At 35.2% G+C, this 25,582-nt stretch overlaps 1 protein-coding gene and 1 non-coding gene across 2 annotated transcripts in view; one reads left to right on the top strand and one right to left on the bottom strand.

The window, feature by feature from the left end:
- Positions 1–25,582, bottom strand: part of BMPR2 (bone morphogenetic protein receptor type 2) — a 199,832-nt gene that overhangs the window by 56,400 nt on the left and 117,850 nt on the right.
- On the top strand, positions 22,118–22,241 carry LOC115522666. Its single transcript, XR_003971552.1, has one exon. It is a non-coding gene; the product is annotated as a U6atac minor spliceosomal RNA (small nuclear RNA).

Raw genomic sequence — 25,582 nt, 5'->3', positions numbered from 1 at the left:
TTATGTTTTATACTACACTGCTTACCAAAAAAAAAGCTTGTGAACATCTTTCTGTATGTTCATTGAGTTGTTCAAATCTTCTGTTTATTGAATATTTGACTGCTTATCGATACTAGAAAGTTGTGTTAAAATCTTCCATTATAATTAAGAACAGAATTTGTCTACTCTTTTAGTTGTATCCATTTTTGGTGCATGTATTTCAAACTAATTACTAACTACATACAAATTTTAAATTGTTCTATCTTCCGTTAAATGAATATTTGTCATTATAAAGTAACCCCTTCTTTGTCTCTGGCAATGTTTGATGCCTTAAGGTCCATTTGATCTGATATGAATATATCTAATATTCTATATTTTCCCCACCAATTTTTGTTTATCTTTCTGCATCCTTATGATTTATATGTATCTCTTGTAAATAAACTAAACAGGATTATTAGTGTGTTTTTAATTTTTGTTTTTTTTTAAAGCTTTGTTGACATATAATTCACATAGCATACAATTCATTCATTTAAAGTGTACAATTTAATGATTTTTGGCATATTACATTACTAATTTTTAAAACTTGTGATGAATATATAAAGTTTGCCTTTTTAACCATTCATGATTATAAAAGGGAGTGGCATTAATTACAGTGACAATGTTGTGCAATCATTAACACTACCTGTTTTCACAACATTTTTATCACTCCAGTGAAAAACTTTGTAACCATTAAAGAATAAATCCCTATGCTCCCCTTCTCCCAGCCCCTGGTAACCTCAAACTACTTTCTGTTTCTATGAATCTGCCTACTCCTAATATTTCATATAAGTGGAATCATGTAATATTTGTTATTTTGTGTCTGGTTATTTCATTTAGCATAGCACAATGTTTTCAAGGTTCATCCATGTTGTAGTATGTGGGCTATCTTTTCATTTTTTGATACATGCTTTGAGGCACAAAAGTTTTTAAATGTGATGATGTCCATATTTGTCTATTTTTACTTTTGTTGCTTGTGTTTTTGGTGTCATAGGTAAGAATTCACTGCTAAATCCAAGGCCATGAAGTTCTAAAAGTTCTATGGTTTTGGCTTTTATATTTAGGTTACTGATCCATTTTGAGTTAATTTTTGTACATGGTGTGAGGTAAGGGATCAACTCCATTCTTTTGCAAGTGGATGCTAGTGCTTTAAAATCAACCCAAACACTCTTTGTCTTTCAACTGGAGTGTTAAATTCATTTACATTTAAGATAATTAGTGACATCTTTGTGTTTATTTCTATTATCTTATTTTAGACAATTTGCCTTTGCCCATCTGTTTTCTGGGCAATAGAAAGACTTTAGAATACTTTTCCAACCCTCTCAATTATTTGCTGGTGATGTTTATATTTTAATACCTTTTTTAAACCTCATAAAAAATTATTAAGAGCAAAAGTATTGGCATACAGAACTTTAATATACTTCTGCTTGTAGTCCAAATTGGTACAACTGTTTTGGAAACAGTTCAGCTTTATTTACTAGAGCTGAAGATACATACACACAATGACTAAGCAATTCTACTCCTAGTTATATACTTTGGAGAATTTTGTGCATATGTGAACCAGGACATATGTTCAAGAATGTTGATAACTGAATCATTCATAGTATACAAAATTAGAAAAAAAAATATCTATCAACAAGAGAATAGAAAAGTAAATTGTGGTATAGCCATACAATAGACTATTATACAGCAGAACTGACTTGTATTCATTATATTTTTAAAAAGACAAAACACAAAAAATACCAGAAGAACTATAGTTTTCTCAATAGCACAATTTTTTTAAAGCTTACTTATTTTGAGGGAGAGTGTGCACAAGTGGGGTATGGGCAGAGAAAGAAAGAGAAAGGAGGGAGGGAATACCAACTAGGCTCTGTGTTAACAGCCCGATGCAGGACTCAATTTCATGAAACGGGGCTCGATCTCACGAACCAGGACCCGATCACATGAACCGTGAGATTATGCTGTAAGCCAAAATCAAGAGTCAGTATCAGGATACCTGGGTGGCTCAGCTGATTAAGCTTCCGACTCTTGACTTCAGCTCACGTCCTGATCTCACAGTTTGTGGATTCAAGCCCTGACAGCCTGCTTGAGATTCTCTCTCTCTGCCCCTCCCCCTGCTGGTACTCGGTCTCTCCCAAAATAAGTAACTTAAAAAAATGTAAAAAGAGTCACTTAAATAAGTAAGCCACCCAGGCACCCTCAATAGTACAAAATTTTAAAACATATTGTGTGAAGCAAGATACCAAAGAAGATGCTATGATTTAATTTATATAAAATTCAAAAGCTGAAACAATTAAACTACATTAAACTTGGGCATATATCAGAACATAGAAAAGCTATGAAAAGCAAGGAAATGATTATCATAAGAGTCAGAATAATAGCTACCCTTAGGAAGGAATTATGAGTTGTGATTAAGAAGAGATAAAATACAGGGGTCATCTGGGATATTCTCCTTGACACAGGTTTGATGATACTTCATGTTAAACTATGTTTTACATGATATGTTTTACTATAAAACACACACAGAAAAAAGACTAAAATAAAATGCACCTAAATGTTAACAAGGATTTTTTTTTATGTTTATTTATTTTTGAGAGAGACAGAGACAGAGCATGAGCAGGGGAGGAGCAGAGAGAGAAGGAGACACAGAATCCGAAGCAGGCCCCAGGCTCCGAGCTGTCAGCACAGAGCCTGTCACTGGGCTTGAACCCACGAGCTGTGAGATCATGACCTGAGCTGAAGTCAGACGCTCAACCGACTGAGCCACCCAGGCGCCCCTGTTAACAAAGATTTTGAGCAATTTTTATAAATGTACTTTCTAAATTTTCTACAATAATATGCACTATTTTTATTCTTTTTAAAAATTTTTTAAATGTTTATTTATTTTGAGAGATTGAGAGAGGGTGAGTGGAGGAGCAGAGAAAGGGAGGGACACAGAATCCGAAGCAGGCTCTAGGCTCTGAGCTGTCAGCATAGAGCCCAACGTGGGGCTTGAACTCATAGATGCTCACAGATGGTGAGATCATGACTTGACCTTAGTTGGACACTTAACCGACTGAGCCACCCAGATGCCCCTGCCCTATTTTTATTCTAAGCAGAAAAAAAAAAAAAAAACCCCCAAAACCAAAAACCAACAGCCATCATTTTAAAAGAGCTCACTTCTTGCTTTCTCGGGGTTCACAGTGTCGTACCAGTTTTTGTGCATGAGTTGTCCTTTTCATTAGTGGGATACACAGTGTGCCTGTTTTGTTATCAATGAAGAATTATCTGAATTACTATGTTGTACACCTGAAACTAATATAACATTGTACATGAACTACACTCAAATAAAAAAAATTAAAATAAAAAAAAGAATTATCCTCCAACATCTTACTTTTAGTGTCCCAGCTTCTCTTAAAGTCTGAGTTTAGAAATTCTAGTATATGATAACATAAGATTTACTGAAGAAATACAAATCCTCCTTACCCTCTATGCCAAACAAACTGCATAATAAAATGATAGTTTTCAACCTATTTTCCTTTGTCTACAAAATGTAAGCTTACTACGGGCATCTTATCAACTTCACAGCAATTTCATACTGTTACCTTTGAATCCTAGTTCATATTAAATGGCCAGGAAGTTTACCCAAAGAGAAGCTATTATCCTCTGCTCGCTCCTTATTCCAAAATATTCAAAGATAAGATTACTGGGGTCCCTGGGTGGTTCAGTCAGTTAAGCGTCTAACTTCAGCTCAGGTCATGATCTTGCGGTTTGTGAGTTCAAGCACCACATCAGGCTCCGTGTTGACAGCTCAGAGCCTGGAGCCTGTTTCAGGTTCTGTGTCTCCCTCTCTCTACCCTCCCCCACTCATGTTCTGTCTCTCTGTCTCTCAAAAATAAACATTAAAAGTTTTTTTAAAAAGGTAAGATTACTGAAACAGGCATATAATAAATCAAATGCACTGGGCTATCTAAATCTTAGAAGAATCATCAACGTAAGATAATCAAATGATTTCTTTAGAATGAACCACAAAAGTAAATAAGGGAGACAAAACCACTTAAAAGATGTTCTTAAGTACACTTAAACTGTTGTGTGTAATTATGGGCTATTGAAAAACCATGAGGCAGATAGATCAGCCTGATATGAAAAAAAAGGTCTGGAATGCTGTTTATGAGCAGAAGCTTGGGGCTGATCATGAGGCCAACAAGAATACTGCAAACAGATTCCAAAAGGAATAAATGCTTTTGTAAATCAAGGAATGTTCCTCATATCTGTGTGCCTATTCAAATAGCACCCTTTTCAGCATTTATCTATATGTAAAGAAAGGGCTTTGTTAACAACATCCCCAGATTACAAAGCAATGACAGACATCCAAAATATACAGTTAGGTCCCTTTTCTTCTGCAAACGATCCATATTTTATTCAGGAAAATTAACAAGCATGGTACTATCTTTAAAATAAATTATGGTATCAAACTCTTTATGGATAACACCCATAAAAAAAAAACCAAACAGGGGCCAGCAATCTAAATTAAAAAGCCATTCTGGGGTGCCTGGGTGGCTCAGTCTCTTGATGTTGGCTTGGGTCATGATCTCATAGTTCGTTGGGTTCAACCCCTGCATCAGGCTCGATGCTGACAGCGCAAAAAGCCTGCTTGGGATTCTGTGTCTTCATCTCTCTCTGCCTCTCCCCTGTGTGTAAGTGTGCTCTCTCTCTCTAAAAAAAAATAAATGAACATTAAAAAAAAGACATCTTATTCTCCATAAACAAAGGTTGTAGAGGGTGTGATTACTTTTAAGTGTATTTTTAAATGTATTTATTTGTTTTGAGGAGAGAGAGAGAGAGAGAGAGAGTGCGTGCAGTGGAGCGGCAGAGGGGCAGGGGGAGAGACAGAATCCCAAAGAGGCTCCACACTGTCAGCACTAAGCCCAACCTGGGGCTTGATCCCATGAACTGTGAGATCGTGACCTGAGCCAAATCAAAAGTCAGAACTCAACTGACTGAGCCACCCAGCACCTCATAGAAGGTGTGATTTAAACATGCTTCGTAAGAACGTAAGTGCTGGTTTTACTTGGAATAAAAGGCAAGATAGCCTTGAGTGGTATCTTCTCCTCTGCATGTCATATACAGATAATCCTTGAGAAAAACTACTAGAATAGAAATGTGAGGTACTACATTTTACATTTTGTCTAACAAAAGATATTCTTAAGTAGGGAACTAGAGGAGAGTCAAATATTGATTACCTAAACCAACAGTGAGGAGCTGGAACTTAAAAAGCTTTGAATTGGGGCGCCTGGGTGGCGCAGTCGGTTAAGCGTCCGACTTCAGCCAGGTCACGATCTCGCGGTCCGTGAGTTCGAGCCCCGCGTCGGGCTCTGGGCTGATGGCTCGGAGCCTGGAGCCTGTTTCCGATTCTGTGTCTCCCTCTCTCTCTGCCCCTCGCCCGTTCATGCTCTGTCTCTCTCTGTCCCAAAAATAAATAAACGTTGAAAAAAAATAAAAAAAATTTAAAAAAAAATAAATAAAAAGCTTTGAATAATTTTTATTTTATTTTATTTAAAAAAAAATTTTAATGTTTATTTATTACTGAGAGACAGAGACAGAGTGAGAACATGGAGGGGGAGAGAGAGGGAGACACAGAATCCGAAGCAGACTCCAGGCTCTGAACTGTCAGCACAGAGCCCGATATGAGGCTCGAACCCACAAACCATGAGATCATGAACTGAGCGGAAGTCAGACACCCAACCGACTGAGCCACCCAGGCACCCCAAAAGCTCTGAATAATTTTTAACAGGGAACAAAGAAAACGAGTCTCTGCCTTCCACCTGACTCAACTGTTCAGCTAAGGAAGAAGAAACGTGTGTACCAGGAAAAGCTCTTTGATTTGGAAATACAGCAGCTGGACTGATTTCTGAAATATATGGATTAAATACTGAGTGAATCAATTCATGTACGTACAGAGCTTCTTTAACAAATATACTTTGTTTCCCATTGAATATTTTAGAGAGATATACATACAACATACTCAAAACTAAGCTCATTATTTCAACCCATCCCCCAAAAGGGGCAATTTCCCTTGACTATTAATGTCACTGAAAAATGATTAGTACAAGATACAAAATTGCTGGAAAAAGAAGCCAATGAGTATCTGCAATTAAATATGTTTTTAAACTTGAACCACTTTGTATAAAATACTCTTAAAATACAATGTACATTTTTCCTGCCTTCTTAAACTAGACATATTAAAGCAAATTTCTTTTTATATGACTGGGTTTATAATGCTGAATAGCACTTGATCTACAGTGATACTCTTAGAATCTATTAGGGACTCTTGGACCACTGAGTTTTTCTAAATTATTACATCTGATTTCCAATTTTTCCATCTCATCCTTTTTCTGCTCTTTTTGATGTTGTCAATGTACTTGACAATGTTTTTTATAATCTGGACTAACTTGTTATAAAGGAATGTAAAGTATAAGAAAATAGACTAAAAAGATTTTTCTAAAAATTATGTTTTTAATAAAAATTTTGTAGCATCTTTGCTGCTTAAAGAGACCTCATGATTACAGTCTTGATACAGTTATAGTCCATGAAATTAAGATGTTATCAGAATCCAATGAAATTCTGATTCCCAGTATTCCTTTCCAGCATTTGGTGTGAGAAATTGCTCACCATGTCAAAACAGATCTGCACTTCCAAAGTGTGTAGCCATTGGTGCTTTGCAGGAGGTAAGTGAGGCCTGTTTGGTTGTCCTTTTTTTGAAGACACCAGCCTGGGTATTATCCATGCCAAATGTGTAACAATTATGCCAAAGTAGCACACCACACATGTGGAGAATGTGCTTAAGAATCCACTATGACAGGAAACATTTCATTTAAAAAATTTTTTTGACATTTTATTTATTTTTGAGAGAGACAGAGACAGAGTGCAAGGGGGGAGGGGCAGAGAGAGGGAGTCACAGAATCTGAAGCAGGCTCCAGGCTCCTAGCTGTCAGCACAGAGCCCTACACGGGGCTTGAACTCACAAACTGTGAGATCATGACCTGAGCCAAAGTCCAATGCTTAACCCACGGAGCCACCCAGGCGCCCCGGAAACATTTCATTTTTAGACACCAACAAAAACCCACTTTTTTCTTTCTTCCTGTTATTGGTAGTTCTGAATGTTAGACATTTTCCCCCATAAGGTCAAAAGGTACCTACCTTAAAAACAAATAAAACAAAACAAAACAGTACCTACCTAAGTATATAATTGAAAAGGGAAAAACAGGGGACAAAAATCAGGTACTGGTAGTTTTTCCATTTTCATTTGTATGTGATTTTTTTTAAAAAGAGAGAGAGTATGTGTGAGTGGGGAAAAGGGGAGGGGAGGGAGAAGGAGAGGGGGAGGGGGAGGGGGAGAATCCCAAGTAGGCTCCATGCTCAGTGGAAAGCCCAACACAGGACTCAATCCCACAACCCTGGGATCATGATGTGAGACGCTAACCAACTGAGCCACCCAGGCATCCCTTTATGTTAATTTATGTAAGTGAGGGGACAGAAAGCATTGGCACAGTCTAAATGTTTCAGTGAACAAGTTTCAGCAGTTTAACTTTATCACAATTATAAATAACCTGCAAATGTTTCTGGACAACCCTAGCATTTGGATTTTTTAAAAACAAGTAAATTTCTTACCGACAGAAACTAAGTAGTGTTTGCAGCATTTTTATCATACAGTAGATTCCATCCATTCATTACACTTTTCTGAGTTGTCCTACATACAAGTAAGTACATGTTTTTAATGTTGTCTGTCTTCTGCACTTTTCCTGTAAGTTTGCTATTAAAATGAATTAAACTAGTTTTTAAAAAGTGGTTACACAGGTAACTTTTAAGGTCTTTCAAATTCCAAAATTCTGTATGAATCTTCTAATCTTTTTCTGAAGGTTTAGCATTCTCTTTTTTTTATTCTCAATTTACAAAAGAAAATGCAATATAGCTTTTACATAAAAATATTCATTCATCCAAAATCTGAAATAGGAATTACTAATTTATAGAGTAGTGAAGATGAAAAAAGTGTTAAAAATTGTTTTAAATATGTTAAAAAACCATGCCAATGGTTAATATTTCAAATAAAAAACTTTCCAGGATATGTCATATGGTCTAAAAATATGAGATCCCTGAAAAACTGCCAGGAAAAATATTTCAATATGTGCATTCATATATGCGTGAAATAAAAGAGGCCTTTGACTAGAAAACTCATAACTTGTTTTTTGTTTCTTTAAAAATCTTTCTCTTTTAAACATATATGCTATACCCTAAATTGTTTTGTTCCCCTAGCTCTAATAAACCCTCTATTTCCTCCCTATTAGCTTTCTCAATTAAATACTCAGCCAAATGTAAATACTGCTATGTATGCCTGTGCAATGGCTGGGCTTATGCAAGCAAGCGCTTCCTGAATGCAGAACAGACAGGGAACCGCTGTCTGCCTTATTGGAGCCTGGGATGTTTCTGTTTACAAATCCTGGAGCCAGGCAGGGGCTACTACTGGAGGCGTGCTGTCTGCTTCCTTGCTACACTCAGCCTTTGTCTGGGTCTGTGTCAAAGAAAGAACAACATTGTTGCATGTGCAGCAAGCAACAAAGGAAATCCTAACTATAACACACTGGTGGTTTTGTTGGCTCCTTAATCTTTTACAACTCTGTGTGGAAAGGCAAATTAGGGATTAGGTTTAAAAACATTTTTTTAAAGCAAGGTACTTATTCATAAAAACAGAAAAACATTTAAAATCAAAACAATCAATGTGATCAGTTAAATGAACTCCTTAACAAAATAATTCAGATTCCTAAATATCATTTCTGTAATGATGATACTCTGCAGCTCAATGTTTTGAACAAATATTTTTACAAGGAATAAACAATGTTGATTTATTCTAATATGTTTGGAATGGTAATTATATAGTAATCATAATCAGATTAGTGTTTATGTTTAACGTCTAAAAAAACAAACTAAGAGGAAGCAGATTTCTTGTTTATTTCTTTTCCAAGTTGGTATGTAATACTGAATATTTAAGACTACTTTAAATTTAACTTGTCTCTTTAATCACTGTGAATAGACCTAGCTTGTAAGAAACAAACACAATAAATAACAACAATAACAAAAACAGTTCATGTTCTGCTGAGTCCAGGCATTTTACGGCTGAATTATAAAAGGAATAATGGAAAACTAAAGGAAAGAAAAAGAGAAACAATCCAAGTTAAACCAAAAAAGGGGGGAGAGAGATGTGACAAGAAAACACAGAAAAGACATTCAATGCCTATCCTTCTTAACTTTTTTTTTTAACTTTGTAAGTATTTATGATTCTAATTTCTTTAAAATAGCTGTTTTGTGGTTAGAAGAGACTGAATTTTAGTTTTATTTCCTTCATTAAAGAATGAATTAAAACTAACAAATTAATTACATTTCTTAGAATAGTCATTAAATAACAGAAGGATAAAATAGCATTTAGGTAACAGATTAAGAATTTTTAGTAAATACAAGAAACAGAAGATAAAGATTAATCTCTACACTATGCTACCATAAAAAAGATTCATTAGAGTATAAAGAAACAACATTTAAAATGCTCTCAAAATATCTTTGATATAATTCTACCAGGCCAAATTGCCTTTTTCTATTGATTTTTTTTTTAACTTTATACATAGAGATGAAAAACAAAGGGTTGTTACTCCATGCAACAACTTTGGAAAATAATTATTTAATACTTCTTAGAAAACATCAGTAACCTAAATAAGTAAGAATTGTCAATTCAAGCCTAAATTAACATGGAAATGTAACTATTACAATATCTAGTATTTAAAATAAAACAAAAACAAATAAAAATTAAAATCTCACAATACAGAATGAAACCAAAGAGGTGAATCACTCAGAGATCCCTACTCAATTCCTAACTGGTCTACAAATGATACTTCTAAATCCAGAATGCATGCTAAAGACTCTTGTTCTCAGAAAATGACCATGAAATAATCCAAGTATAAAAGTGGAAATTTATCTTCCAGTCATTTGCTTATTACTAGAAAACAAAATATGAGTTGCATTGTACATATAACTTCCCCCATTTGATGTTCTTTTAATTATGATAGTAATGTGCTCAATTATAAGGAAAGCAAGAAAGACGTGTACAGAAAAATAGCTTTTTGCCTATTAAATTTGTTTTCTAGTTTTTCCCATGTTTTCCTATTTTTTAAACCATTTTTATTATGAAACAAATCCCATATACAATAGTGTTTATAATACAAATGTACAGTTCAGTGAATTAGTATGAAGTAAACATGCATGTAGCTATGACAAGAAATAGAATATTTAGGATCATAAAAACCTCCTACTTGCTCCTTCTTGTTCATAACAGCCTTTCTGCTTCCAGTAACAGGCACTACTCTGACTTTTGTGGTAATCATTTCCTTGCCCTTCCTAATAGTATTACATTCTCTGTATGCTTAGGTTTTGGGTTTTATTATGCCTATTTTTGAATTTTATATAAATGGAATTTTTATGTCTTGCTTCTTGTTTTCAATATGTTTTAAAGATTTAACCATGTTGTTGTATGCACATGAAATTAATTCAGGGTTGCTTTTCTATATAACAAATGCAGTTATTTTTCCTTGTAATGAGTCTGTGACTTAAAATGATAATTAGGAGATTATTGTAGCTAATCCCTATTACGCTCATAGAAACATTCCACAAATGTATACATTGGGATTTCAGTTATATTTAATACTTTTAAAGTACCCAATTCTGTTGGCAAGAGAAAAATATTAAACAAAGTAGACAAATGAAAAGCTGCGTATCCTCTTGCTGTTTCTAATGTTTTGGCAGCAGAGGCAATAGCTAGCAGCCAAGAAGGCCAGAGTTATTAAAAGATGCACTAGTGTAGGAACAGAGCAGAAAAAAAAGCTTACAGATAGGGAGATAGGACAGAGGAAAATGTGTCTTTTTAGACAAGGCTTTATGAAATCAGCACTGTTCAGAAGATCATTCTTTTGTTTTTTAAAGTTTATTTATTATTTTGAGAGAGACAGAGAGAGCATACGTGAGGGAGGGGTTAGAGAGGGAGGGAGAGAGGGAGAATCCCAAGCAGGCTGCGCGCAGTCAGTGCAAGCCCAATGCGGGGCCCAAACCCACAAAACCATGAGATGATGACCTGAGCCGAAATCAAGAACTGGACACTTAACCAACAGAGCCACCAGGTGCCTGCAGAAGACCATTCTTAATCCACATTTAAAACCACTGAAACCCTTAATTCATCCTTTCCATATTTCTCAGATTGTTCCCTCATCCCTTACCCTCAAAATATCTACAGTATCTTATTTGACAATTCTTTAAAGGGACCTTTCTAAACATGCACATCTGGTCTTTCTTAAAAGGACAGTAAAAGGAATAGGGTCTTCATCAGACCATTATTGATATTCTTACCCAAACTGTCCCTGAATATTTGTCCAGTTCCTATTAAACCCCACTCCTTAGATGGTGAGAACAGGGAGGTAAAGTGACAAATACCGAGACACTGGTAAGGCCAAAGGGGAGTTAGGGTAATTCTTGCTGGTACTGTATCTTTCTCCAACACAGACACTTCTGTTTTTACCCTTCCTTCTCTTTTATGTTCCTTTCTTTGTCCCTTTACATATTCCTGTCTGCAAACCTACCTTAGAGGCACGCAATGGATGGGGAGCCTGGGTGGCTCGATCAGTTAAACATCTGACTTCGGCTCTGGTCATGATCTCACAGTTAGTGAGTTCGAGCCCCATGTTGGGCTCTGTGCTGACAGCTCAGAGCCTGGATCCTGCTTCGGATTCTTTGTCTCCTTCTCTCTCCGTCCCTCCCCTGCTTGCTCTCTCTCTCTCTCAAAAATAAATAAACATTAAAAAAAATTTTTTTAATGAAAAAAAAAGCAGCACTGGTGACATTCTGTACAATGTAGGAAGTTCTATTTTTAATCCAAATTTATATAACTTTTCAAACAAAGAAGCCTTACTGATCTTATGATGTCTATATGATAAAGATGAGATAAAAGCAATTTAAGTTTAAAATGAACTCTCTGAGCCAAAGCATAAGAGACTGTTAAAATCTGAGAACAAACTGAGGGTTGATGGGGGGTGGGAGGGAGGGGAGGGTGGGTGATGGGTATTGAGGAGGGCACCTTTTGGGATGAGCACTGGGTGTTGTATGGAAACCAATTTGTCAATAAATTTCATATATATAAAATAAAATAAAATAAAATAAAATGAACTCTCTTAGTATTTCATCAAATTGCAAAACAAACCACAGTAAGCTTTTTAAATGATGCTCTGTAGCTCTAATCCTTTGATAGATCCAACACTTCAGAAGTTATCAACTAAAAACACTGACTTAAAAACGAAAATGTATTGATCCTCAATAACTGACAGGCTATATTAAACAATGTAGAAAATTACATAACTAAGACATTTGCATTAAAAGCTAGCAGAGTGAAAAATAATTTTTATTTATATCATTTGCAGTACATTTTGGATGTCCATTCTAATATACAACTTTTTGGGGCGCCTGGGTGGCGCAGTCGGTTAAGCGTCCGACTTCAGCCAGGTCACGATCTCGCGGTCCGTGAGTTCGAGCCCCGCGTCGGGCTCTGGGCTGATGGCTCAGAGCCTGGAGCCTGTTTCCGATTCTGTGTCTCCCTCTCTCTGCCCCTCCCCCATTCATGCTCTGTCTCTCTCTGTCCCAAAAATAAATAAACGTTGAAAAAAAAATTTTTTAATATACAACAATTTTATTTTAAAAGGAGTGAGCACTTTTTAACATACAAAACAGAGTTAATACTAAATATGTGGTAGGGTCCCCTCACTAAGGAAAAAAAAAAAAAATGTCAAGGTAACCTGGCTATGTGCATACTTGACAACATCCCTCAGGACTTTATAACATGAGACCACTTAATCAGACTGCATGTTTGTGTGTGTTACCATATATGGGAGACAAAAAGTAAAAAGAAAAAAAATAAATGTACTCCATGTGGTGTTCGGGCTCAGTTCTTTGGGTACGAACCCAACTGAGCAGTGCCGGCAAATAAAGTTGTTTCCTAGAAAGAAAAGCCTTGGTGTCACGACTCTTCTGTGTGAGAATCCTGCTACAAATAAATAGGTGCTAAAAGAAATTTGCCTTTTAAATTTTGAAAGTAACTCTTTTTTCATTGTGTTTGTACTCCTTGTGATCAAGTAATCCACTATGAGAATAACTTATTCTGAGTAGATGTTACTCCTTGATACTGAGGCCAGACAGAGAAGACCTCAAGTGACACTGCAGCCACATGACTAGGATGGGAGGACTATAGCCTTTAGTGAGTCTTAGACCAGGGACTTTAAAATCCTTCAAGATTTAGGGGCGCCTGGGTGGCTCAGTTGGTTAGGCGTCTGACTCTTGATTGCAGCTCAGGTCATGATCTCACAGTTCATGAAATTAACAGTTCAGAAGATCGAACCCCCAGGTTGTCAGGCTCTGTGCTGATAGCATGGAGCCTGCTTGCGATTCTCTCTCTTCTCTCTGTCTGCCCCCAACCTCTCTCTCTCGAAATATTTAAAAATAAATAAATAGATAAATAGATAGATAGATAAATAAATAAATAAAATCCTTCAAGATTTGGAACAGTCTTGCACAACTAAGCTATTATCCAAAATGCAAAATAGCAGCCCTACTAAAAATATCCTTGGCCATGCAAACTTGAAAATGTTATTACTGAATCTACAGGGAAACATCAGATAACACTTGTAATAGCCTTAATTTTTTTTCTATATATACGAAATTTTCACATGAAAATTCATATGAAAAATTTCAGAGGAAAAAGCAGTAATAAAAAAGGAATTGTGGTCACTGCTGTCAAAAACTTGGAAGTGAAAAGAAAATAATAATTTAACATTGAGGGGCAAGAATAGAAGCTGACAAAAGTCAAAACACTTTTTATTTAAAAAGTATTACCTTTTTTTTTTTTTAATTTTTTTTTTCAACGTTTATTTATTATTTTTGGGACAGAGAGAGACAGAGCATGAACGGGGGAGGGGCAGAGAGAGGGAGACACAGAATTGGAAACAGGCTCCAGGCTCCGAGCCATCAGCCCAGAGCCTGACGCGGGGCTCGAACTCACGGACCGCGAGATCGTGACCTGGCTGAAGTCGGACGCTTAACCGACTGCGCCACCCAGGCGCCCAAAAAGTATTACCTTTTATTGCATGCTCCATCACATGCAATAACATACATTATGTTCAGAGGTCTTAATACATAACTATAAATATTTAACTACATATGTATTAATTATCTATTGTTACATAACAAACTACCCCAACACATACTGACAATATACATCTATTATCTCAGTTTCTGTGTGTCTCAGGAATCCACACACTGCTTAACTGTACTCTGCTTCAGGATCTTTCACAAGGCTGCAGTCAAGGTTTAGGTCAGTGCCAAAGTTATTTCAATGTTTAAGTGGGCAAGTATCTGAGCTCACTCAGTGGTTGTTGGTAGGATTCAGTTCCTTGCAGGTTGCTGGACTTTGGGCTTCAGTTCCTCTCTGGCTTTTGGCAGAAAGTAGACCTCAATTCTTTGACAAGCAGCCCTCTTCATCAGAGCAAGATACCAGCAAAATAGAACTCTCAGTCTTTTAAAATCCAATTACAAAAGTGATATCCTATCACCGTTGTCATATTCTTTTTGTTAGAATCAAGTTACTCAGTCCTGCCTACATTCAGGGAGACAGGATTATACAGAGGTGGGAATACCAGGAGGCAAGGATCACTGGGAGCCACGTCAGAAGCTGCCTACCACAATATACTGGTATCCTCCACTTTTTGAAAGTTTGAATTACATCACTTTGCTTCATGAAAGACACAGTACCTGTTTTCACTAGCCAAATTAAATCTGGAGAGGATTTTTTTAAAAAAAAAACGTCAAAGAGTGAAAATAGCATTCAGCATTTGCTGTTACAGGAACAGTACACAACGTGAGCAGTGAGAGTGGTTCCACCAAAAGCTCTTTCCCCCAGAAATACGCTCAGCATCTCAGCATCAAGCTGCCATAGCTGTGAACTGTGTTTGTGAGCATTTGTTCTTTATCTTGATTTATTCTGTGTATCTATTAGCAAGATGTGTCCTAAGATACTAGGAAAGCCTAAGAGATGTTATTTTTTGGGGTCTTGGAATGCTCAAAAATTTCAACTTAGCAAAGTTTCATAGGAACATACTACTTTCACACAGTGGGGAAAACTGTATATATATATTTGTTTCTCATTATTTATGGTAGTTATGTTATATAAAGTCATTGCACACACTGAATTAGCATATACTGAACCAATGCGCTTATAGGAAATACAGGGTTAGGGTCCTGTCAGCCTCTGGTCAAAACATATTCACCAATCCCATCAATACATAACCTTCTCTTATATGTGCTTCTATTTAAAGATGCTTTCTTTAATATACTGTATATTGTTGATTCATTAACATTGAACTCACAGCCAACAGCACTATAGCTCATGCCCAAAGAAGCTTACCTAACACATTTATTTTCTCTGTAAGGTACATCACAACCTTCTTGTGCTTAGAAACACTAGGGCAGCACATCAGCCCTACACTTGGGGGCCATTTTAGACTGAAAAATCACCAAGAAAAATGCAAAAAGTCCATTAAATAGGCTGAAAAGGACACTTGTTTCCAGTATGAAAGCTGAAGCAAGAAGGCAAGAACATGTCCATGATCAACCTCAGCTGGGAACAGGCATGTCAGGCAAGTTTTTGTTATTATGTGCATGTCTGTGAATGACCAAGACAGCGCCATGAGTATGGACTTTGGAGTTACAAATAAATTTTTAGTAAGTAAGAGAAGTCATAAACATGGAATCCAAGAATAATGAAGACTATTTTATTCATTGCTAAAAACCCTGAAAAAAAGTATATACCTCCGAAAAATAAAGCAGAATAATTCATTGTTTCAGAGATAACTCCTTATGGCTCTTTTTTTAGTGGAGGCTGGAGTTAATGAAAGATGAGAAAATATTATCTTTGTTCTGTTTCTCAACTGAGAAAGACATAGGAACCTGAATACATTTCACAAGAAACTCAAAAACAATCCTTTCTTCAATAAAAAAAGGTCACAGAATATAGGCTCTCATATAATAAATAAAAATGAGCAAAAAAAATGTCCTTAATGGTAAAGGAAAATTAAACGAGGAATGATGTTTTGTAACAGCTGGTTTTTAGAAAGACTTAAGGACAGTTCTCTCCTAATCATAACTATTACTTATTAAATGTTTAGTATATGGTAGGCACTTTATATGCACTACCTCATTTGTTCTATACAACAATCATATAAAATAGGTAGTATAACTCTGTATATGAGGTACCTGATATAGAAAGAGGCTAAGTAACCTGTTTAAAGATATGTTTAGCAAGTAGAACAGCAAGGTTTTTAACCCATGCACTGAGACTGAGAGCCAAAGCTCTTAATCATTATGCTATATCCTCCCAAAGAATCAAGTGAATATTTCTGAAACAATGCACTTCCCCCCCCCTTAGATGATCTTGTTTTTTTTAGCAGCTGATCAGGCTAACTTATTTTATACTATAGCTAGAACATAATGTACTTTTTTTACAGAGACAATTTGAGAAGAGCTTATAACAGTATTTGAGTTGTCAATGCATTTCCAACCAAAACTGTATCTGTTCAACTACTATTAAATATTATTTATCAAAAAGACAAGAAATAACGAGTGTTGGTGAGGATGTGGGAACGGAAACCCTTGTGCACTGCTGGTGGGAATGTAAATTGGTGTGACCAACTATGGAAAAAACTATGGAGGTTCCTCAACAGTTTTAAAATAGAACTACAACATGATCCAGCAATTTCAATTTGGGTATTTGAAGAAAACAAAAACAGTAACTCAAAAAGATGTATGCACCCCTATGTTCACTGCAGCATTATTTACAGTAGCCAAGATTTGGAAAAAACCTACATGTCCCATCAATGGGTGAGTGTGTGTGTGAGTGTGTGTGTGTGCACATGTGTGTGTGCATAGGAATATTATTCGGCTATAAAATAGAAAGAAATCTTGCTATTTACAATATGGACAGATCCTGAGGGCATTATGCTATATGAAATAAGTCAGACAGAGACTAGTACCATATAATCTCACTTACACGTGGAATGCAAAACAAAACAAAACCCAAGCTCATAGATACAGAGAACAGATTGGTGGTTGTCAGAGGAAAGGAGTGGGTGAAAGCGGTGAAGAGGGTCAAAAGGAACAAACTTCCAGTTATAAAATAAAAAGGCATGGGGATAAAATGTACAGCATGGAAACTGTAGTTAATAATGCTGCACTGCATATTTGGAAGTTGCTAAGAGAGCATATTAAAAGTTCTCATTACGAGAACAAAAATTTTATAATTACACAATGAGAGATGTTAACTGGACTTACTGTAATCATTTTGCAATACATACAAATAGTGACTCATTATATTGAACACCTGAAACCAATAGAATGTTACATGCCAATTGTATTTTAACTTAAAAAAAAAACAACATACTACTATAAAGCCAGTTGCTATTCAAATCAAGCCTAGTTTCATCTTGGTTTTGAATGTTTTTGAAGTATTTTCATGTTTTTGTGACTCTACTTCTTATGTTATGTTGGAAGATGAAACCACTAAATATTTATTAAATGGATAATCAGTTTTTCTACATGAACATATACAGAAAATTGTCAGTGATCAGAGAGATACAAGGAAATGAGAAACAGTTAAGGCAGGTAGAGAGGAACACACATGAATTGGAAATAAAAGGCAAGAAAAATTACATATGTTAAAATACACACATGGAAATTATATCTTGCTTCTACATCCAAATTTGTCTAGTATTTCAGAAGACATTTATTTTTAAATACCAGTTAATTCCATCATACAGGCTCGGGTCTTAGATTTTACAGACCAAATGTTTCCACTGAGTTTGTCAGTAAAGCCAGATTAGTCACAGGTTTTGCCTTGCTCATCAGGACAATCAAGTAATAATAAAAATTTTGAAAACACCAACATGGAGGATTAGGTTTTGTTTTGTTTTGTTGTTTGTTTTGTTTTGCAAGAGAGAGAATAGGGACGAAATATGTAGGTATGAATTAGAAGTGAGATTCAATAGGGCAGAGCTAGCAAAACTTTAGAATGAAAACTGACCAACACCACATAATATGTGAAAAAATCTTGTGGAGCACCTGGGTGGCTCAGTGGGTTAAACATCCTACTTTGGGCCAGATCACGATCTCATGGGCAGTGAGTTCGAGCCCCTCAATGGGCTCTGTGCTGACAGCTCAGATCCTGTGTCTCCCTTCTCTTCTGCCCCTCCCCTGCTCACCCTCTTGCTTCTGTCTCTCTCTCAAAAAATAAACATTAAAAAGAAAGAAGAAAGAAAGAAAGAAAGAAAGAAAGAAAGAAAAAATCTTGTTACTATTGCATTAAAAAACCAGTATTTTCTGAAAGATACATACTTTACTTCTCTTGCACCACCCTTTCTCCACTCATTTTTTTTTAAGTTTATTTATTTTTGAGAGAGAGAGGAGAGAGAGAGAGAGAGAGAGAGAGCATGCTAGTGGAGAAGGGGCAGAGAGAGAGAGAATCCCAAGCAGGCCCCACACTGTCAGCACAGAGCCCGATGCAGAGCTCAAACTCACAAACATAGATCATGACCTACGCCAAAATCAAGAATTGGATGCTTTATCAACTGAGACACCCAGGCGCCCCTCAACTAATATTTTTTTTTTTTATTTATTTTATTTAAAAAATTTTAAGGTTTATTTTATTTATTTTGAGAGACAGAGAGAGAGAGAGCAAGCACAGGAGGGGCAGAAAGAGAAAGAGAGAGAATCCCAAGCAGGCTCTGCACTGTCAGCACGGAGCCTGATGTGGGGCTCGAACTCATGAACCATGAGATCATGACCTGAGCCAAAATCAAGAATAGATCGCTTAACCAATTGAGCCACCAAGCACCCCACTAATATTTTAGTAAGTATAAAAAGAACAACATATTTTGTTTTGTCTCTTGCTAAAATGCTTCATGAAGTACTAAGCAAAGACTTCTAGCCATCCTTATTTCCCTTTTGTCTATTTAATCACTTTAATGCTGTCATAGAAGCAGTAAAAACTGAAAAATCATTATAAATTCACAACAGCTAAAAACCTATCTGTGGCTCTATGCCATATGTCAGCTTCTTCAAATGTAGGCTTTCTTTTCTATTTTCTAGCTTGGTGTGAGATAAAGATATTTGCTGCCAGACACTGAAGTTAAAATACTTAATCTGAACCACACAGCATAAATTAGAATGTGACTTCTTAAACCTTTATTCAATCTTTGTTTCTCATCAATTTGATATAACCATCAACTTAATGAATGATTTAAATAAAAGAAAATAAAAGTATTCTATCTTTATACTGACTTTCATCGGAGAACTTTGAACATCAAATACAACTTAAGTCTATTTAATTTTTTAGAAAATGACAAGTTTTTGTCTGCTTTTCTACTAACTTAATCACTTTGTTTACTTTGTAGTTAGGGAGGTTAATTACACTAATTCCAGAAAACTTATCAAGAAGCTGTTCTAAAATAAGTGTTCAAACCTTACAGTAATTATACACTTCTTTCAAACTCTGGGAATTTACAAACACATAAGCATGAATTAAGGGGATAAGAAAGTAAAATACTATAAATATACATTAATTTACTTAAAGACTGATTTTATTTTTAAACAAAATGAATACTACAAAGTCTCTTATGGTTTGAAGAGACTCAGAATAATACAGTTCACTTTGCTGAAGTGTCAGACTTCTGGATTTAGGTGGTACATGGACATGTAATAATGAAAGTTAGCTTCCTTTCTTCTAATTATAAAAGAAGAAAACCTCAACTTGGTGACAATGTATCTCTATTACCTCTCAAACATTTGGTATTCTCTTTTAACACAGAGAAAGTAAGCTTCAAGTTTCAGACCATTTGGCAAACAACAACATCCAGCTACCTAGTATATATAATATGGTTTAGTTTTCTTATTTATTTTTAGATAAATAATTAAAGTTACCTTTACTTATGACATTGGCTTTCCATTTATAGTAGCAACGGAAAGTTTCCTTTTAAAGGACATATAATTTTTAATGAGATCATTTGAAGAAAAATATTAAAATAAAGTAATATGTCATGTGAATATAGAAAACATGTTATGATACTCAGTGGTACAGAGATATGGTGAAAAAATCATGAAGAGTCCTTAAATTTTAAGAAATGTAACCAAGTATTTTCAAAATGATCTTACCTCTCTTCCTTCCAAATGAATGAGCAAACAAATATAAACTGCCCCCCCCGTTTGAGTGTAAGAGTAATGATTAATAACAACTGATTATGAAGAGTAACAGGTAAAAACACTAGAAAGTAATGGTTAATAACAAATATTCTGGAGTCAAAACACCTAGGTTTGAATCTTGGCTCTTCCACTTACTAGCTGTGTGACTTGGTAAATTACGTATCTGTGTTCTCAACTTAAAGTAAGAATGTAACAGTAACCATTTCATATGTTTCTGTAAAGGTTAATTGTAAAAGTTTAATGCATAGACAACACTTAGAACAACATCTGACACATAATAAATATTTCAAAGTAGTATTTAGCTAGTTTTGATTTCACTATATGCTAAATGCCTGAATTTCTTTTATATTTTTATTGTAAAGAGACTGCTCAGTCTAGTAAGTCTATAATCCTGATAAAGTCAATTAAAATTTCACTACCACATGTATCCCATCTGGAACAACATTTTATAAGAATCTTAAGTTTACTGCAAGTATCTTATGATGCAAAACTCATTAAATAATTAATTTGTGCCCTATCTCATTGTCTCCAAAAATATAAAGGGCAGTTTTATAAGGCTACATAAAATCTTTAATCTGTAAAAAAAAAAAAAAATTAAGAACTAAAGGTTAAGTGGAATAACTTTTCTCCACTCCCCTAACTCCACATCAAAGTAATCTTGAAATGATTATAAGACTCTGTGGCTCAGCAAAATTACAGATATTCACTTATGGCCATGGGTTAGTCTGTCATATTTTCCCTGACAACTCCTGCCCCACCTTAAAGATTCCCTGCTCTCATATGCTTTAGTTTCTATCACTAAGTACCTTATGGTCTTCAGCTTCAACTGAGGTTGGTACAAAAAACAAGCTTTTTCTAAGGAAAGAGAGCTAGAGCTATATTTTGTTATTCTCAGTCACCCATATATTTATTTCTTCACTGCCACCAGGTCTAACCCTACTCCGTGTATGAGGTATAGCAGTAAGAGGGCAAGTAAACATGGTTCTGGATATTGTGTAAATGCATACTTGATGAGAAAGATATAATTCCAGTAAGAGCAATGAATAGTTTGATGTCAGGAAGTAAACTGTTCAGCTGAAAACAATCGAGAGAGAAATGAATAAGCTAAACAGAGAACATTAAGTACCTTCTGTTGTTCCCTAGAACATAACCTTTTAAAAAGCCGTAACTTACTTGTGCATCATTTTCTTTACCAGTATTAAAATATGCCACAATTGCACGTTTTGAGTAAGGGTCTCTGAATATAAGATCATGTAACAGCATCTATTTAGGAAAAATTTTCTATATTCCTGAATTATTTTAAAAATTAAAATCTGGTGTTTCATTTTTGGGATGGCAAAGAAGAACAGGAAAAAGTAGGGCTTTTTTGTACTTTACCATGATGAATCTAAAATAAGGGAGTTAATAATTGTTTTTTGTCTGCACTTGGCATCTCATGAACTATTTGTCCTTTTTGAAAGTAGCAACCAGCTTTCATAAATAACTGTCCATTAGTGAGTGAATCCACTGAATTCACTATTGCCAGATTACAAATAATAACAAATCCTATTCCTTTCAAGCATTTGAAAATATTTCCAAACTTATACATTGGCATATATCCCTTTGTTTATTAAATTATTATTTAACAAACATTTACTGCACTTCTACTACTACATACCTAACACTGCATGAGTCACTATGGAGACAAAGGGGCATTAATAAAAAGTCCTTATCACCAAAGACTTTAGAATCTCATAGAAGAGTGTTGTATGAAAGGATAAGTTAGCACTCCCCTTAACAAAGATGTAAGAGGCCCTCAGGCCTGACAATACACATATGGTTTAAGGCATTGCCATGTACTTTGTGGCACCAAACTATCGTCTTTATGATTTCACTTATGTGTGGAATCTAAAAAACAAACCAAATGAATAAACAAGCAAAAAAAGATTCAGTCCTACAAATACAGAGAACAAAGTGATGGGTACCAGAACAAAGGGAGTAAGGAAATGGGCAAAATGGGTGAAGGAGAGAAAGAGATACAGGTTTCCAATTATGGAATGACTAAGTTATGGGAATAAAAGGTACAGCATAGGGAATAGAGTTAATGATATTGTAATAACGTTGTATGGCAACAGATGGTAGTTACACTTGTGGTGAACATTAAATAGAGATATTGAATTGCTATGTCGTACACCTAAAACAAACATAACATTATGTGTCAACTATAATAAAATGTTTAAAAAAATGAATCTAGTAAAAGAGACAAGGGGACAATTACAAAATATGTGAAAATTTAGGTATGATGCCTGTAACTTCTGCATAAAAGGTTCAGAAAAAAAATAGTGATATCCATATGTATATAGAGAAAGGGAAAATAATAAGGCAAATATACCAGTATGTTTAATAACTGGTGAATCTGTGGATAAAAGGTATATGGAAGTTTTTATAAGTTTGAAATAACTTCAAATATAAAAGTTTAAAACATTTTTTTGTTTGGGCCCCAAATAGTAACATCTGACATTTACTGTCAATACAATAATAGGCAAAAAGTTAAAAAAAAAAAAAAAAAAGGTAAGCTGTAAATCAAATCTGCTAAAGACAACCATTTCAATGAATGACCATTCAACCTGAGTATTAGGCATCGTTACTCAATAGGACAAAGGGTTTTTTTTAATTATTATTATCTAATGTTTAATATTTACTTTTGAGGGAGAAAGCATGAGCAGGGGAGAGGCAGAAGAGAGGGGGAGAGAAGATCTGAAGTGGGCTCTGCACTGATAGCAGCGAACCTGATGGGAGTCTCCAACTCACAAACCATGAGATCATGATGTGAGCCAAAGTTGGACACTCAACTGACTGAGCCACCCAGGCTCCCCCAAAAGGGTTATTTTTGACTGAACTACCCAAATATTAAGGAAACATCTTCAAAGAATTTATAGATGTGACAGCACTATGAAATTTAAAAATATTATGCAAATGCAAGGCTTTAATAGCCATCACAAAAATGTCATGTGAGGTATGGAGATACTGTTTCAGTGTAAGTTTTATTTTAACACCTTGATTAATGTACAATTTGGCGCTATAAAATGAGCATTGAACTTTTAATGAAAGCTATTAAGAGTGTTTCCTTAGAAAGGGCCAAGGTTCAAAAGAAAATTTTTTTTAATGTTACAAATGCATGTTAAATTACTACTTACAATGTAGCTCCTGTCATCCCTATGGTATCAAGACAAACTGAGAAGGGATGAAATGACTAGATTTCCAATGATTCTAAATCATTTTTCTCAAAACTAATTAGTTTCATTATTGAGAAAGAATATTACAAATGAACAACAAATATAGGAAATTAAAACAGTAAAAACAGGGGTGCCTGGGTGGCTCAGTCAGTTGGGCATCTGACTTCAGCTCAGGTCATGATCTCACAGTCTGTGAGTTCAAGCCCCATGTCAGGCTCTGTGCTGACAGCTCAGAGCGTGGAGCCTGCTTCAGATTCTGTCTCCGGCTCTCTCTGCCCCTCCCCTACTCTGTGTCTCTCCCTCTTTCTCTCTCCCTCAAAAAAAAAAAAAAAACATAAAAAAAAAAAACGCATGTGAACCTCACTGATAAAAACAATCCAAATCATTTTTCAAAATGATCTCAGCAAAGTTTTATTTAGCAATACTAGTGCTGATAAAGATATGATGAACTATGCATTCTAGTATATCACTGATGGAAGAATGTGAACTGTTTCCACCAATGGAAACGCATTCTGACAATAAACGAAGAATTTTAATACTGATGCCACTGGATATAGAAATTATAAATTCTGGGGGGGTGCCTGGGTGGCTCAGTCAGTTGAGCGTCTGACTTTGGCTCAGGTCATGATCTCACAGTCCCTGAGTTACAGCCCCACATCGCACTCTGCTGACAGCTCAGAGCCTGGAGCCTGCTTTGGATTGTGTCTCCCTCTCTCTCTGCCCCTTCTCTGCTCATACTCTCTCTCTCTCAAAATTAAATAAACATTTAAAAAAATTTTAATAAAAAATTATAATTCTGGTAACTGTAATTTAATATAATATTACATATACAAGGATGCCTATTGTAACAAAAAACCAGAAACCGTCTAAATGTCCAAAACCAGGGGAATGCATAAGGAAAATATCTAGTTGATGAAATATTATACAGCTATTAAAACTGATGACTATGAAACAACACAATAACCTAGGAAATACTAGTCTACTAAACAAAAAACAGGATCTAAAATGCATTTTTTTCTTATTCTTTTTTCTTTTTCTTTTTTAAGTAGACTACCCCCAACATGGGGCTCTAACTCCTGACCCCAAGACAAAGAGTCACATCCTCCACCAACTGAGTCAACCAGGCACCCCTAAAATGTGTTTTTATCACTAATACAACTATACAAAGATTAAAGAGAAACACTAGAAAACAAACATTCAAAATATTAACAATGGTTATATTTGGATATAGGTAATTTCTCTCCTTATCAATTATCTCATTTTTCTATTTTTCTAATTTAACAAGCAGGTATTCCTTTAATATTTTCCTTATTTATTTTTTCAAATTTTAGTGAAAGAGAGAGAGCAAGTGGGGGACAGGGGCAGAAGGAGAGAGAATCTCAAGCAGGCTCTACACTCAGCAAGGAGACTGATACAGGGCTCAATCCCACAACCCTGGGATCATGACCTGAGCCAAATCAAGGGTTGGTTGTTCAACTGAATGAGCCACCCAGGTATCCCTAATATTGTCTTATACAAGTAGTACACAAATATACGAACAGGTTAAAGATTAAAAGACTACAAGAGTATGAGAATAATATGTAACCTTCCCCATCAACAGTCACCCGACACTATCCCCCTTTTCCATCTCTGGTAAGTTTGCACTGTGTTTCTAGTAATTAAACATATAAATGTTTTTAACAAATATTTATGTTAAATATTCAATAAATGATATTTTTATAACAGAAAATTTTAAAGGAGAAAAAATCACCATCACCAAATTTTCTACTGATGTATTATTTTATAACCATGAACAAAAAGTTCTGCTTAATTCTATATTTTAATTTCTTTAAACTTCAACACTTACAGATTTTTTATTTTGATCAAGCACCTATTATTTATAGACTAAATGTTAGATATTCTATATAATAATGTATTTTTCTTGAGATTAATGAAAAAAATAATATCCATTTTATGCACTAACTTCAAATTTACTTGCTTTGTTTACCACA

Source organism: Lynx canadensis, chromosome C1 (assembly GCF_007474595.2).
Source record: "Lynx canadensis isolate LIC74 chromosome C1, mLynCan4.pri.v2, whole genome shotgun sequence".
NCBI classification, from domain to species: domain Eukaryota; kingdom Metazoa; phylum Chordata; class Mammalia; order Carnivora; family Felidae; genus Lynx; species Lynx canadensis.
The sequence above is the reverse complement of the archived record's forward strand: the minus strand, read 5'-3'. Positions and strand labels throughout refer to the sequence as shown.